Source organism: Arachis ipaensis, chromosome B7 (assembly GCF_059453495.1).
Source record: "Arachis ipaensis isolate K30076 ecotype BB chromosome B7, ASM5945349v1, whole genome shotgun sequence".
NCBI lineage: Eukaryota > Viridiplantae > Streptophyta > Magnoliopsida > Fabales > Fabaceae > Arachis > Arachis ipaensis.
Genome location: NC_142442.1, coordinates 59586850 through 59601456, shown reverse-complemented (window position 1 = coordinate 59601456; position 14607 = coordinate 59586850). Strand labels below are relative to the sequence as shown.

The window sequence follows — 14607 nt, the reverse complement described above, 5'->3', positions numbered from 1 at the left end:
TCAGAATGGACCATCCTGGATATATTCTATGATGGTCTGTCTGAATTAGCTAAGATGTCATTAGATACTTCTGCAGGTGGATCCATTCACCTAAAGAAAACGCCTACAGAAGCTCAAGAACTTATTGACATGGTTGCTAATAACCAGTTCATGTACACTTCTGAGAGGAATCCTGTGAGTAATGGGATGCCTCAGAAGAAGGGAGTTCTTGAAATTGATACTCTGAATGCCATATTGGCCCAGAATAAAATATTGACTCAGCAAGTCAATATGATTTATCAGAATCTGAATGGAATGCAAGTTGCATCCAATAGTACTCAAGAGGCATCTTCTGAAGAAGAAGCTTATGATCCTGAAAACCCTACAATAGCAGAGGTGAATTACACGGGTGAACCATATGGAAACACCTATAATCCCTCATGGAGAAATCACCCAAATCTCTCATGGAAGAATCAACAAAAGCCTCAACAAGGCTTTAATAATGGTGGAAGAAACAGGTTTAGCAATAGCAAGCCTTTTCCATCATCCACTCAGCAACAGACAGAGAACTCTGAACAAAATACCTCTAATTTAGCAAACTTAGTCTCTGATCTATCTAAGGCCACTGTGAGTTTCATGAATGAAACAAGGTCCTCCATTAGAAATTTGGAGGCACAAGTGGGACAGCTGAGTAAGAAAATCACTGAAACCCCTCCTAGTGCTCTCCCAAGGAATACAGAAGAAAATCCAAAAGAAGAGTGCAAGGTCATTGACATAGTCAACATGGCCGAACCTAGAGAGGAAGGGGAGGACGTGAATCCCAAGGAGGAAGACCTCCTGGGATGTCTAATGATCAATAAGGAGTATCCCTCTAAGGAACCAAAGGACTCTGAGGCTCATCTAGAGACCATAGAGATTCCATTAAACCTCCTTATGCCATTCATGAGTTCTGATGAGTATTCTTCTTCTGAAGAGAATGAGGATGTCACTGAAGAATAAGTTGCCAAGTTCCTTGGTGCAATCATGAAGCTGAATGCCAATTTATTTGGTAATGAGACTTGGGGAGATGAACTTCCTCTGTTCACCAATGAACTAAATGCATTGGATCAACTGAAATTGCCTCAGAAGAAACAGGATCCTGGAAAGTTCCTAATACCTTGTACCATAGGCACCATGACCTTTGAGAAGGCTCTATGTGACCTGGGGTCAGGAATAAACCTCATGCCACTCTCTGTAATGGAGAGATTGGGAATCTTTGAGGTACAAGCTGCTAAAATCTCATTAGAGATGGCAGACAATTCCAGAAAATAGGCTTATGGACAAGTAGAGGACATATTAGTAAAGGTTGAAGGCCTTTACATCCCTGCTGATTTCATAATCCTAGATACTGGGAAGGATGAGGATGAATCCATCATCCTTGGAAGACCCTTCCTAGCCACAGCAAGAGCTATGATTGATGTTAACAGAGGTGAACTAGTCCTTCAATTGAATGAGGACTCCCTTGAGTTTAAAACTCAAGGACATCCTTCTGTAAACATGGAAAAAAGGCACAGTAAGCTTCTCTCAAAACAGAGTCAACCAGAGCCCCCACAGTCAAACTCTAAGTTTGGTGTTGGGAGGCCACAACCAAACTCTAAGTTTGGTGTTGAACTCCCATATCCAAACTCTAAGTTTGGTGTTGGGAAGTCTCAATAATGCTCTGAACATCTGTGAGCCTCCATGAGAGCCCACTGTTAAGCTATTGACATTAAAGAAGCGCTTGTTGGGAGGCAACCCAATTTTTATTTATCTAATTTTAATTTATTTTTATTGTTGTTTCATATTTTATTAGGTTCATGATCATGTGGAGTCACAAAATAAATATAAAAATTGAAAATGGAATCAAAAACAGCAGAAGAAAAATCACACCCTGGAGGAGGATCTTACTGGCGTTTAAACGCCAGTAAGGAGCATCTGGCTGGCGTTCAACGCCAGAACAGAGCATGGATCTGGCGTTGAACGCCAGAAACAAGTAGCATCCTGGCAATCAGACGCCAGAAATGCACACTGAGGAAGAGCTGGCGCTGAACGCCAGAAACAAGCATCCGGCTGGCGTTCAACGCCAGAAATATGCTGCACCTGGGCACTGAACGCCCAGAACAAGCATCAATTCGGCGTTTAAACGCCAGAATTGCATGCAAAGGCATTTTACATGCCTAATTGGTGCAGGGATGTAAATCCTTGACACCTCAGGATCTGTGGACCCCACAGAATCATCTCAACATCTATGGACCCCACAGGATCCCCACCTAACATATTCCCACCTTCCCTCCTAATAATCCTATATCACTCTTCCCAATAAACACTCTTCCCCAAAACCCTTCACCAATCACCTTAATCTCTCTTCCCTATCACCACTTCACCACTTACATCCATCCACTCTTCCCCATAAACCTACCTCATAAATCACACTTACCTTCAAAATTCAAAACCAATTTCCCACCCAAAATCACCTTTATGGCCGAACCTTACCCCCCCTCCCTTCCCTATATAAAGCCCTCTATTCTTCTTCATTTTCACACAACACAACCCTCTCTTCCCCTTCGTGGCTGAATATACCTCTCCCTCCTCTCTTCCATATTTTCTTCATCTTCTTCATCTATTCTTTCTTTTCTTGCTCGAGGGCGAGCAATATTCTAAGTTTGGTGTGGTAAAAGCATAAGCTTTTTATTTTTCCATTACCATTGATGGCACCCAAGACCGGAGAATCCTCTAGAAAAGGGAAAAGGGAAGACAAAAGCTTCTACCTCTGAGTCATGGGAGATGGAAAGATTTATCTCCAAAGCTCATCAAGACCACTTCTATGATGTTGTGGCCAAGAAGAAAGTGATCCCCGAGGTCCCTTTCAAGCTCAAGAGAAATGAGTATCCGGAGATCCGACATGAAATCCAAAGAAGAGGTTGGGAAGTTCTAACAAACCCCATCCAACAAGTCGGCATCCTAATGGTTCAAGAGTTTTATGCCAATGCATGGATCACTAAGAACCATGATCAAAGTAAGAACCCGAACCCAAAGAATTATCTCACCATGGTTCGGGGGAAATACTTAGATTTTAGTCCGAAAAATGTGAGGTTGGCGTTTGACTTGCCTATGATGCAAGGAGATGCACGCCGCTACACTAGAAGGGTCAAATTTGATCAAAGGTTGGACCAAGTCCTCATGGACATATGTGTGGAAGGAGCTCAAAGGAAGATTGACTCAAAAGGCAAACCGGTTCAACTTAGAAGACTGGACCTCAAGCCTGTGGCTAGAGGATGGTTGGAGTTCATCCAACGCTCCATCATCCCCACTAGCAACCAATCTGAAGTTACTGTGGAGCGGGCCATCATGATTCATAGCATCATGATTGGTGAGGAAATAGAAGTTCATGAAGTCATCTCCCTTGAACTCTACAAAATAGCCGAAAAGTCCTCCCCCTTGGCAAGGCTAGCTTTCCCTCATCTTATTTGCCATCTATCTTACTCAGCTGGAGCTTTCATAGAAGGAGACATTCCCATTGAGAAAGAGAAGCCCATCACTAAGAAAAGGATGGAGCAAAAAAGAGAGCCCACTCATGGAGCTCAAGAAACACGTGAGGAAGCTCATCATCAAGAAATCCCTGAGATACCTCAAGGGATGCACTTTCCTCCACAGATTTTTTGGGAGAAAATCAACACCTCCCTAGGAGAATTAAGTTCCAACATGGGACAATTAAGGGTGGAACATCAAGAGCACTCCATCATCCTTCATGAAATTAGAGAAGATCACAAAGCAATGAGGGAGGAGCAACAAAGACAAGGAAGAGACATAGAAAATCTCAAGGACATCATTGGTTCCTCAAGAAGGAAATGCCACCATCACTAAGGTGGACTCATTCCTTGTTCTTAAATTCTCTGTTTTTCGTTTTCTTTATGTTAAGTGCTTATCCATGTTTGTGTCTTATTACATGATCGTTAGTATTTAGTAACTATGTCTTAAAGTTATGAATGTCCTATGAATCCATCACCTCTCTTAAATAAAAAATGTTTTAATTCAAAAGAACAAGAAGTACATGAGTTTCGAATTTATCTTTGAACTTAGTTTAATTATATTGATGTGGTGACAATACTTTTTGTTTTCTGAATGAATGCTTGAACAGTGCATATGTCTTTTGAAGTTGTTGTTTAAGAATGTTAAATATGTTGGCTCTTGAAAGAATGATGACAAGGAGACATGTTATTTGATAATCTGAAAAATCATAAAAATGATTCTTGAAGCAAGAAAAAGCAGCAAAGAAAAAGCCAAAAGCTCTTAAAACCAAAAGGCAAGAGCAAAAAGCCAATAACCTTTAAAACCAAAAGGCAAGGGTAAATAAAAAGGATCCCAAGGCTTTGAGCATCAGTGGATAGGAAGGCCTAAAGGAATAAAATCCTGGCCTAAGTGGCTAAACCAAGCTGTCCTTAACCATGTGCTTGTGGCGTGAAGGTGTCAAGTGAAAACTTGAGACTGAGCGGTTAAAGTCAAGGTCCAAAGCAAAAGAAGATTGTGCTTAAGAACCCTGGACACCTCTAATCGGGGACTTTAGCAAAGCTGAGTCACAATCTGAAAAGGTTCACCCAATTATGTGTCTGTGGCATTTATGTATCCGGTGGTAATACTGGAAAACAAAGTGCTTAGGGCCAAGGCCAAGACTCATAAAGTAGCTGTGTTCAAGAATCAACATACTGAACTAGGAGAATCAATAACACTATCTGAACTCTGAGTTCCTATAGATGCCAATCATTCTGAACCTCAATGGATAAAGTGAGATGCCAAAACTATTCAAGACGCAAAAAGCTACAAGTCCCGCTCATCTGATTGGAGCTATGTTTCACTGATATTTTGGAATTTATAGTATACTCTCTTCTTTTTATCCTATTTGATTTTCAGTTGCTTGGGGACAAGCAACAATTTAAGTTTGGTGTTGTGATGAGCGGATAATTTATACGCTTTTTGGCATTGTTTTTAGTATGTTTTTAGTAGGATCTAGTTACTTTTAGGGATGTTTTTATTAGTTTTTATGTTAAATTCACATTTCTGCACTTTACTATGAGTTTGTGTGTTTTTCTATCATTTCAGGTATTTTCTGGCTGAAATTGAGGGACTTGAGCAAAAATCAGATTCAGAGGTTGAAGAAGGACTACTAATGTTGTTGGATTCTGACCTCCCTGCACTCAAAGTGGATTTTCTAGAGCTACAGAACTCAAAATCGCACACTTCCAATTGCGTTGGAAAGTAGACATCCAGCGCTTTCCAGCAATATATAATAGTCCATACTTTGGCCGAGTTTAGATGACGCAAAAGGGTGTTGAACACCAGTTCTATGCTGCAGTCTGGAGTTAAACGCCAGAAACACGTCACGAACCAGAGTTGAACGCCAAAAACACGTTACAATTTGGCGTTCAACCCCAGATGAAGCCTCTGCACGTGTAAACTTCAAGCTCAGCCCATGCACACACCAAGTGGGCCCCGGAAGTGGATTTTATGCATCAATTACTTACTTCTATAAACCCTAGTAACTAGTTTAGTATAAATAGGACTTTTTACTATTGTATTAGACATCTTATGATTTTTAGTTCAAATTTGGATCATATTGATCACGTTTGGAGGCTGGCCATTCGGCCATGCCTGAACCTTTCACTTATGTATTTTTCAACGGTAGAGTTTCTGCACTCCATAGATTAAGGTGTGGAGCTCTGCTGTTCCTCATGATTTAATGCAAAGTACTACTGTTTTCTATTCAATTCAACTTATTCTGCTTCTAAGATATCCATTCGCACCCAAGAACATGATGAATGTGATGATTATGTGACGCTCATCATCATTCTCACTTATGAATGCGTGCTTGACAAACACTTCCGTTCTACATGCAAACAAGCTAGAATGAGTATCTCTTAGATATCTAATACAGGGGACCAAGTCCGAGATATTAGAATCTTCGTGGTATAAGTTAGAACCCATGGATGGCCATTCCTGAGATCCGAAAAGTCTAAACCTTGTCTGTGGTATTCCGAATAGGATCTGGGAAGGGATGGCTGTGATGAACTTCAAACTCGCAAGTGCTGGGCGTAGTGACAGACGTAAAAAGGAGGGTGAACCCTATTCCAGTATGATCGAGAACCTCCAGATGATTAGCCGTGCCGTGACAGAGCATTTGGACCTTTTTCACAGAGAGGATGGGATCTAGCCATTGACAACGGTGATGCCCTATATAAAGCTTGCCATGGAAAGGAGTAGGATTGGTTGGATGAAGACAGCAGGAAAGCAGAGGTTCAGAGGAACGAAAGCATCTCTATACGCTTATCTGAAATTCTCACCAATAATTTACATAAGTATTTCTATCTTTATTTTCTGTTTATTTATTATTATTATTCGAAAACTCCATAACCATTTGATATCTGCCTGACTGAGATTTACAAGGTGACCATAGCTTGCTTCAAGCCGACAATCTCTGTGGGATCGACCCTTACTCACGTAAGATTTTATTACTTGGACGACCCAGTGCACTTGCTGGTTAGTTGTGCAAAGTTGTGAAGTTATGTTTGGACCATGGTATTGTGCACCAGTTGTTGGCGCCATTGCCAGGGAGAGAACGAACAACAAATTTTACAACCTCTGAGTAACAATTTCGCATACCATTTAACAACCTGGGAGGATGTGGTGAACAAGTTCTTGGCGAGATTCTATCCTCCTCAAAGAATTAACATGTTGAGAGATGAAGTTCTAACTTTTAGACAACAGGATGGTGAGACTCTCTACGAAGCATGGGAGAGATTTAAAGACTTGACAAGAAGGTGCCCGTCAGATATGTTCAATGAATGGGTGCAGTTACACATTTTCTATGAAGGTCTTTCCTATGAATCAAAGAAGGCAGTAGACCACTCATCCGGGGGATCTCTGAACAAGAAGAAGACCATTGAAGAGGCCATAGATGTCATTGAGACTGTAACTGAGAATGACTACTTCTATGCTTCTGAAAGAGGCAACACTAGATGAGTGATGGAGCTGAATAACGTGGATGCACTGCTGGCCCAGAACAAGCTGATTACCAAGCAGCTGGCTGACCTTACCAAAAAGATGGAGAGGAACCAAGTAGCAGCAATCACCACCTCATCAGCAACTCAAGAAGGTGTGAATGCAGAGGCAGATGGTGATCAGGAACAAGCCAACTATATTGGAAACTCATTCAGGCAGGCACATGATCCATACTCCAAGACTTACAATCCTGGTTGGAGGAACCACCCAAACTTTGGGTGGGGAAACCAACAAGACCAAGGCCAAGATCAGAGACGTCACAACCCCAACAATAATGCGGCTCACCAACATTCCACACAGAGATCATATCAGCACCTTCCTAACAACATACCTCAACATCCATACCAAAGCCAGAATGGCCCTTCTCATCACTCCAACTCCAACCCACCATCATCCGAAGACAGACTCTCAAGGATTGAAACTCTACTTGAAGTCATATGTAAGGAAGTCCAGGACAGTAAAGTGTTCCAAGAGGAAGTGCGGTCCAATATGCAGAATCAAGATGCTGCCATCAAGAAACTTGAGACACAAATTGGCTACCTATTCAAGCAAATTCCCACCCATAACCTGTGCAGTAACAGCGATCCAAACCCAAGAGAGGAATGTCAGGCCATCACCCTTAGAAGTGGGAAGGAATTGAAAGAAATTCCTAAGAATTCATAAGAGAAAAACTCAAACGAAAGAAAAGAGGAGTGAGATGAAGTCTAAATCCCCATTCCTAGTTCACAGCAAAAAGGAGAAATGATGAAGCCAGACATCCCAAAGACACCATACCCTCAGCAATTAAGGAAGAAGGGGGACGACAACCAGTTCTTAAGATTTTTGGAAATCTTCAAGAAACTACAAATCAACATACCCTTTGCTGAAGTAATAGAGCAAATGCCGCTCTATGCCAAGTTTTTAAAGGAATTAATGACTAAGAAGAAAAGCTAGAAGAGTAATGAGACTGTGATACTAACCGAAGAATGTAGTGCCATCATTCAGCACAAACTACCCCAGAAATTGAAGGATCTTGGGAGTTTCCAGATCCCTTGTATTATAGGGGAAATCACAGTGAAGAAGGCTCTGTGTGACTTAGGAGCCAGCATAAATCTGATGTCAGTAGCTATGATGAGAAAAATGAGGATTGAGGAGGCTAAGCCAACAAAAATGGCCCTACAACTGGCAGACCGATCGTTCAAATTTCCTCATGGCATAGTAGAAGATTTGCTGGTAAAGGTAGGAGATTTTATCTTTCCAGCAGACTTTGTAGTGCTGGACATGCAGGAGGAAGCCAAGGCCTCCATCATCCTGGGGAGACCGTTCTTGGCCACTGCTGGAGCTGTCATCGACGTTCAAAAAGGTGAACTCACCTTGAGATTACACAGTGAAAAGATGACATTCAATGTGTTCAAAGCCATGAGTTACCCACCAGAACCATTGGGAGAATGTATGAGGTTGGATTCACTGGAAGATGCAGTACAGGAGATTTTTGAAGAAGAAGAACTTGAAGGGTTAACAGAGGAGGAATCAACATCTAGCAAAGAGGCTGCAACAGCAGAGATTCATATACAGGGTGCACCAAAGGAGGAGAATAAAAAGATAGAAGCACCCAAACCTGAACTCAAAGCACTGCCACCCACTCTCAAATATTCATACTTAGGAGAAAGTGAAAGTTACCCAGTAATCATAAACTCATCCCTCAGCCGAGATCAAGAGGATGAATTACTCCAAGTATTGCGAAAGCATAAGGATGCCATTGGATGGACTCTCGCTGACCTGAAAGGAATCAGTTCGGCCATATGCATGCATAAGATACTGTTGGAAGATGATGCCAAACCATCCATTCAACCCCAAAGGAGGCTAAATTCAGTCATGAAGGAAGTGGTACAGAAAGAAGTTATGAAGTTATGGCAGGGAGGGGTAATCTACCCGATTTTCGACAGCCCGTGGGTCAGCCCCGTGAAAGTTGTCCCAGAAAAGGGAGGAATCACTGTAGTCCCCTATCAGAAGAACGAACTAATCCCAACAAGGACCGTCACAGGATGGCGGATGTGCATAGACTACAGAAAACTCAATGAAGCTACAAGAAAAGATTATTTCCCCCTTCCTTTCATGGATCAGATGCTAGAAACACTTGCAGGACATGCATATTTCTGTTTTCTCGATGGTTATTAAGGATATAACCAAATAGTGGTTGATCCGAGAGACCAAGAGAAAACCTCATTCACTTGCCCATATGAAGTGTTTGCCTACAGGCGCATGCCATTTGGGCTATGTAATGCACCTGCAACTTTCCAACGCTGCATGCTCTCCATTTTCTCAGATATGATAGAAAAGTTCATTGAAGTTTTTATGGATGACTTTTCGGTATTCGGAGATTCCTTCCCTAATTGCCTAAATCACCTGGCCCTGGTATTAAAAAGATGTCAAGAAAACAACTTGGTCTTGAACTGGGAGAAATGTCACTTTATGGTGACAGGAGGAATAGTTCTTGGCCATAAGGTTTCTAACCAAGGCATTGAGGTAGACAGAGCTAAGGTGGAACTTATTGAAAAATTACCCCCACCAAGTGATGTCAAGGCAATTAGGAGCTTTCTGGGGCATGCTGGCTTTTACAGAAGGTTTATTAAAGATTTTTCAAAGATAGCCAAGCCCCTAAGCAATCTCCTTGTATCTAATACACCATTTGCCTTTGATGAAAAATGCATGCTAGCATTCGAAAATTTAAAGAAGAGGTTGTCCTCTGCCCGTATCATTTCCCCACCTGACTGGAACTTACCATTTGAATTGATGTGTGATGCATCTGATTTTGCAGTTGGGGCAGTGTTAGGACAGAGGAAAGATAACTTAGTCCATGTGATATACTATGCCAGCAAAGTCCTCAATGACACTCAAAGAAATTCTACCACTACTGAAAAGGAGTTACTGGCAATAGTTTTTGTAATTGACAAGTTTAGATCATACCTCATTGGTGCCAAAGTGATTGTTTTCATAGACCATACAGCACTTAAATACTTGTTTGCCAAGCAGGAGTCAAAACCAAGACTGATAAGGTGGATCTTATTGTTGCAGAAATTCAATATTGAGATTAGAGACAAGAAAGGAATGGAGAACAAGGTAGCCGATCACCTATCCAGGATCCCTCATGAAAAAGGTGGAACACATGATACAAGTGTAAATGAATGTTTCCCAGATGAGTAGTTAATGACGGTTCACAAAGCACCCTGGTTTGCAAACATTGCCAATTTCAAGGCAACTGGGGCTTTACCTCCAGAGATCAACAAACATCAAAAGAAAAAGCTCATCAATGACGCAAAGTATTTTGTTTGGGATAAACTATATCTCTTCAAGAAGTGTTCAGATGGAATCCTGAGAAGTTGTGTTTCGGAAGAAGAGGGACGAGAGGTCTTGTGGAACTGCCACGGCTCGTGCTATGGAGGCCATTTTGGAGGGGATAGAACTGCAGCCAAGGTGTTACAAAGCAGATTCTTTTGGCCCACCCTTTTCAAGGATGCCAAAGAACTAGTAAAGAATTGCAATGAATGTCAAAGAACTGGAAACTTACCCAAAAGAAATGAGATGCCATAGAATTTCATCTTAGAACTGGAACTGTTTGATGTGTGGGGAATCGATTTCATGGGACCATTCCCAACCTCATATGCAAACAAGTACATCTTGGTAGCAGTGGATTACGTTTCCAACTGGGTAGAGGCTATTGCAACCCCAACGAACGACAACAAGGTAGTCATGAACTTCCTCAGAAAGAATATCTTTAGCCGGTTTGGAGTCCCCCGAGCACTCATCAATGATGGAGGGAGCCATTTTTGTAACAGACCACTAGAAGCGCTCCTCCTACAATACGGGGTGAAACACAAGATTTTCACGCCTTACCACCACCAAACAAGTGGTCAAACTGAGATATCTAACAGAGAGCTAAAAAGGATTCTGGAAAAGACTGTAGGAGCATCAAGAAAGGATTGGTCGAAGAAGCTGGATGATGCTCTTTGGGCATACAGAATGGCATTCAAAACACCAATCGGGATGTCCCCATATCAACTGGTATATGGAAAAGCTTGTCATTTACCATTGGAGCTGGAACACAAAGCCCTCTAGGCTCTCAAGCTACTAAATTTTGATAGCGTTGCTGCTGGTGAAAAGAGGGTCTTGCAGCTGCAGGAAATGGAGGAGTTCAGATCTCAACCTAAGAAAATGCCAAGATTTATAAAGAAGAGGTCATAAAAGAAGAGAATCAATAAGAAAAATAAGTAAACCAAAGTACCAAAATAAATAAAAGTAGAAGAGAAACTAAATTAAAAGAACATTGAACCTGTGATGAAGAAGAAATAATCCTAAATCCTAAAACTAAATCCTAAGAGAGAGGAGAGAACCTCTCTCTCTAAAAACTATATCTAATCCTAAAATTATGAATTATGAAAGCATGATCCTTATAAATGAATGGATTCCTCCACTTTATAGCCTCTATTCTGTATTTTCTGGGCCGAAAATTGGGTCGAAAATAGCCCAGAAATCGCTGGAGAAGAAATCTGCCACGCTGATTTTCGTCACTGCGATGCATCCGCGTGGAGCACGCGTTCGCGTTACTTATCATTAGAGAAACTCTGGCATATTACATATCAAATCGAAGCCCCGGACGTTAGCTTTCCAAAGCAACTGGAACCGCATCGTTTGGACCTCTGTAGCTCAAGTTATGACTGTTTTAGTGCAAGAGGGTTAGGCTGACAGCTTTGCAATTCCTTCAACTTCTTGTATTCCTTCCACTTTTGCATGCTTCCTTTCCATCCTCCATGCCATTCCTGCCCTGTAATCTCTGAAAACACTTAACACACATATCAAGGCATCGAATGGTAATAAGAGAAGATTAAACATATCAAAATTAAGACCAAAGAAGCATGTTTTCAATCATAGCATAAGATTAGGAAGGAAAACGTAAACTCATGCAAATCATATGAATAAGTGGGTAAAGAATTGATAAAAACCACTCAAATGAGCACAAGATAAACCATAAAATAGTAGTTTATCAACCTGCTTTTTGGCCCATCTCGCGTACGCATACATAGGGCCGCGTACGCATGAGGGCCTGCAGAGACGCACGCTTGCGTATAGGGGTTCTCGCGTACGCGTGCCATCCCAGAATTGCTAAATTCTTTAAAGTTGCAGAAATCAATTTTAAACACCAAACTTTAAACATTCATAATTTCCTCTACAAAAATCCATTTCCATCAAACTTTATATCAATTTAAAGCTCTTTAAATCATTTTTAATTTAAAACAATTTCCAACAAATTTCAAAATTTGAGGCTAAAGTTATGATCCACCAAAGTTCACAAAAAATCAAGTGCTACTAAAAAATATCAAAGTTCTCAAATTTCCAAATTTCATAACCAAAACATACCTATTTTCATCACAAACACGACCACATTCTATACTTTACCATTCCATTGTACTTTCATCATTTCCAAAGCTAATTCACTCAACATTTTCACCGTAATTCAACATTAATCCATAATTTCAATTCAATATTTTCATACCAATAATTTACACAATCTAATTCCTCATATACACCCTTCATCAATTTACAAAATCATCACATCACAATCATTATATCACAATTATCATCCACACATTCAATACTCATTTCATCATCTACATTCATTAACCATTTAGCTTTGGCTAATTAGGGTTTTTGTGGCCATAAACTACATTTGAGCTTAACCTTTTAATCAGAATCAAGTGACCAAGAGATTGACGGTTGATGAAGGTTAGAGGAGACTAAATCACTAAGTGATTTGGGTCTAGTTAATTACAGTTTTACATGAAATGAATCTTGCATGATTAAAATAGTTGGTAAGAAAACTTAATTTGGAAAACTAAATATCTCTGATACCTTAATTATTTTTCTTATTGATTTCTACACCAAATACATTGTTACTTTTTTTACTCTTGATTTATTGTTCAATGCTTTTAAAAACCCAGATAATCAACTTTTTTGTTTGCCTGACTAAGCCAATCAGTTGACCATTGTTGCTCAGTTCCTCAGTCCTAGTGGGATCGACCCTCACTTACCTAAGGTATTACTTGGACGACCCGGTGCACTTACCAGTTCAGTTGTGGATATTCTAAATCTGCACCATTAGACAGAATTCATCAGATAGGCAACCAAAACACTTAAGCACACCCTAAAAATGGAAAAAAAATTCAGTATGATGCATGCTTGTCCTACTGGCCATGAGCTCACGTGTCGGTTACATTGCCAGAACGTGACACATCCAGTAGCTATCCCGGACATTTTTTCTCTAAGGTTTCTTGCATATTTGTACACTATATGTCTCGCAGGATTGAGTGTCTTGTACACATCACAGGCAGAATTTCCTATATACTCACAGGGTGAGTCCTCTGTACACCTCTCCATCAAAGAGACCCTCGCAGGATTGAGTGCCCTGTGCTCCTTGCCGGGTTGAGTGCCCTGTGCACCTCGCAGGGTGAGTACCTTGTATATCTCCATCAAAAACCCATTTTTCACTAAATCAAAAGTCCTGAATCAATCTTCAATACCACTTTAAGTTTAAACATTTGAATTCAATAGCTTTCAAAAACCACCAAACTACTTTCAAAGCTTTTTTCCAAGGATCCAAAATATAATTCTTTTTGAGACCCAAAAATCATCCTTTTTACAAACCAAAATCTTAATTGAAACCATATAGTCATTTTGATTTTAAATAATTTTTGCAAAGTCACAAAAATGCTCTAAAAACGAAGTCTTTTTCATGGTTCTTAAAAATCAAATAAAACTCTTTTTCAGTCAACCAAGTTTTCAAAACAATCACGAACTTCATTTACTCTTAAATACCCGTTTTCTTAATTAACCAAACTAAAGTAAATAAATTCTGATTTTCTACATTATTTAATTTAATCCAAACTTATGAAATTTTTGGCAACACCTCCCCTAAAATTCGGACTTTACCATCCTTCTCGGGTCCCATCCAAACCATTTCTCAACCCTTCCAACGGGTTCAAAACTAAATTATTTCCTAATAAAACACAATTCAAATTTCCAAATATCAAACCATTTTTTATGTCAAAGCATTTCGAAATCAAAACAATTTCAATAACGAATCATTTTTCAATAATACAAGAAAACCAATTCACCCACCACTAATTTAATAAAATCAATCAATAAATCAAAATTCTCAATAACTCCAACCCAATCAAATACTCATTATATCTCATTTCCACAATAAATACAGTGACACTTCAACAACAACAACCAATTAAACATTCCAAATCAATTGGTAAATCAATTAAACAAAAAATTATATTAATAAAAAATAACCTATTTCAATCCATAAGACTCATGTAATCATAATTATAAATATTGTTATTGATATCGACTGGTAGCAATTCTTCAAAGTAAAATGAGATTAAGAAAATGTCCCTTGCAACATCCCATATTTTTTAAACTTAATTATTATTAATTTATTTTAAATTATGATTTATTTACTAAATTGAACTCATTATTTTTGGAAAGTATTTTATTAAAAGTAATTAAATTAATTTT

General features: G+C 39.8%; 1 pseudogene; it reads right to left on the bottom strand.

Moving 5' to 3' along the window:
- Positions 1-6720: 6720 nt before the first annotated feature.
- Positions 6721-6822, bottom strand: LOC148552746 (small nucleolar RNA R71; annotated as a pseudogene).
- Positions 6823-14607: the final 7785 nt, after the last annotated feature.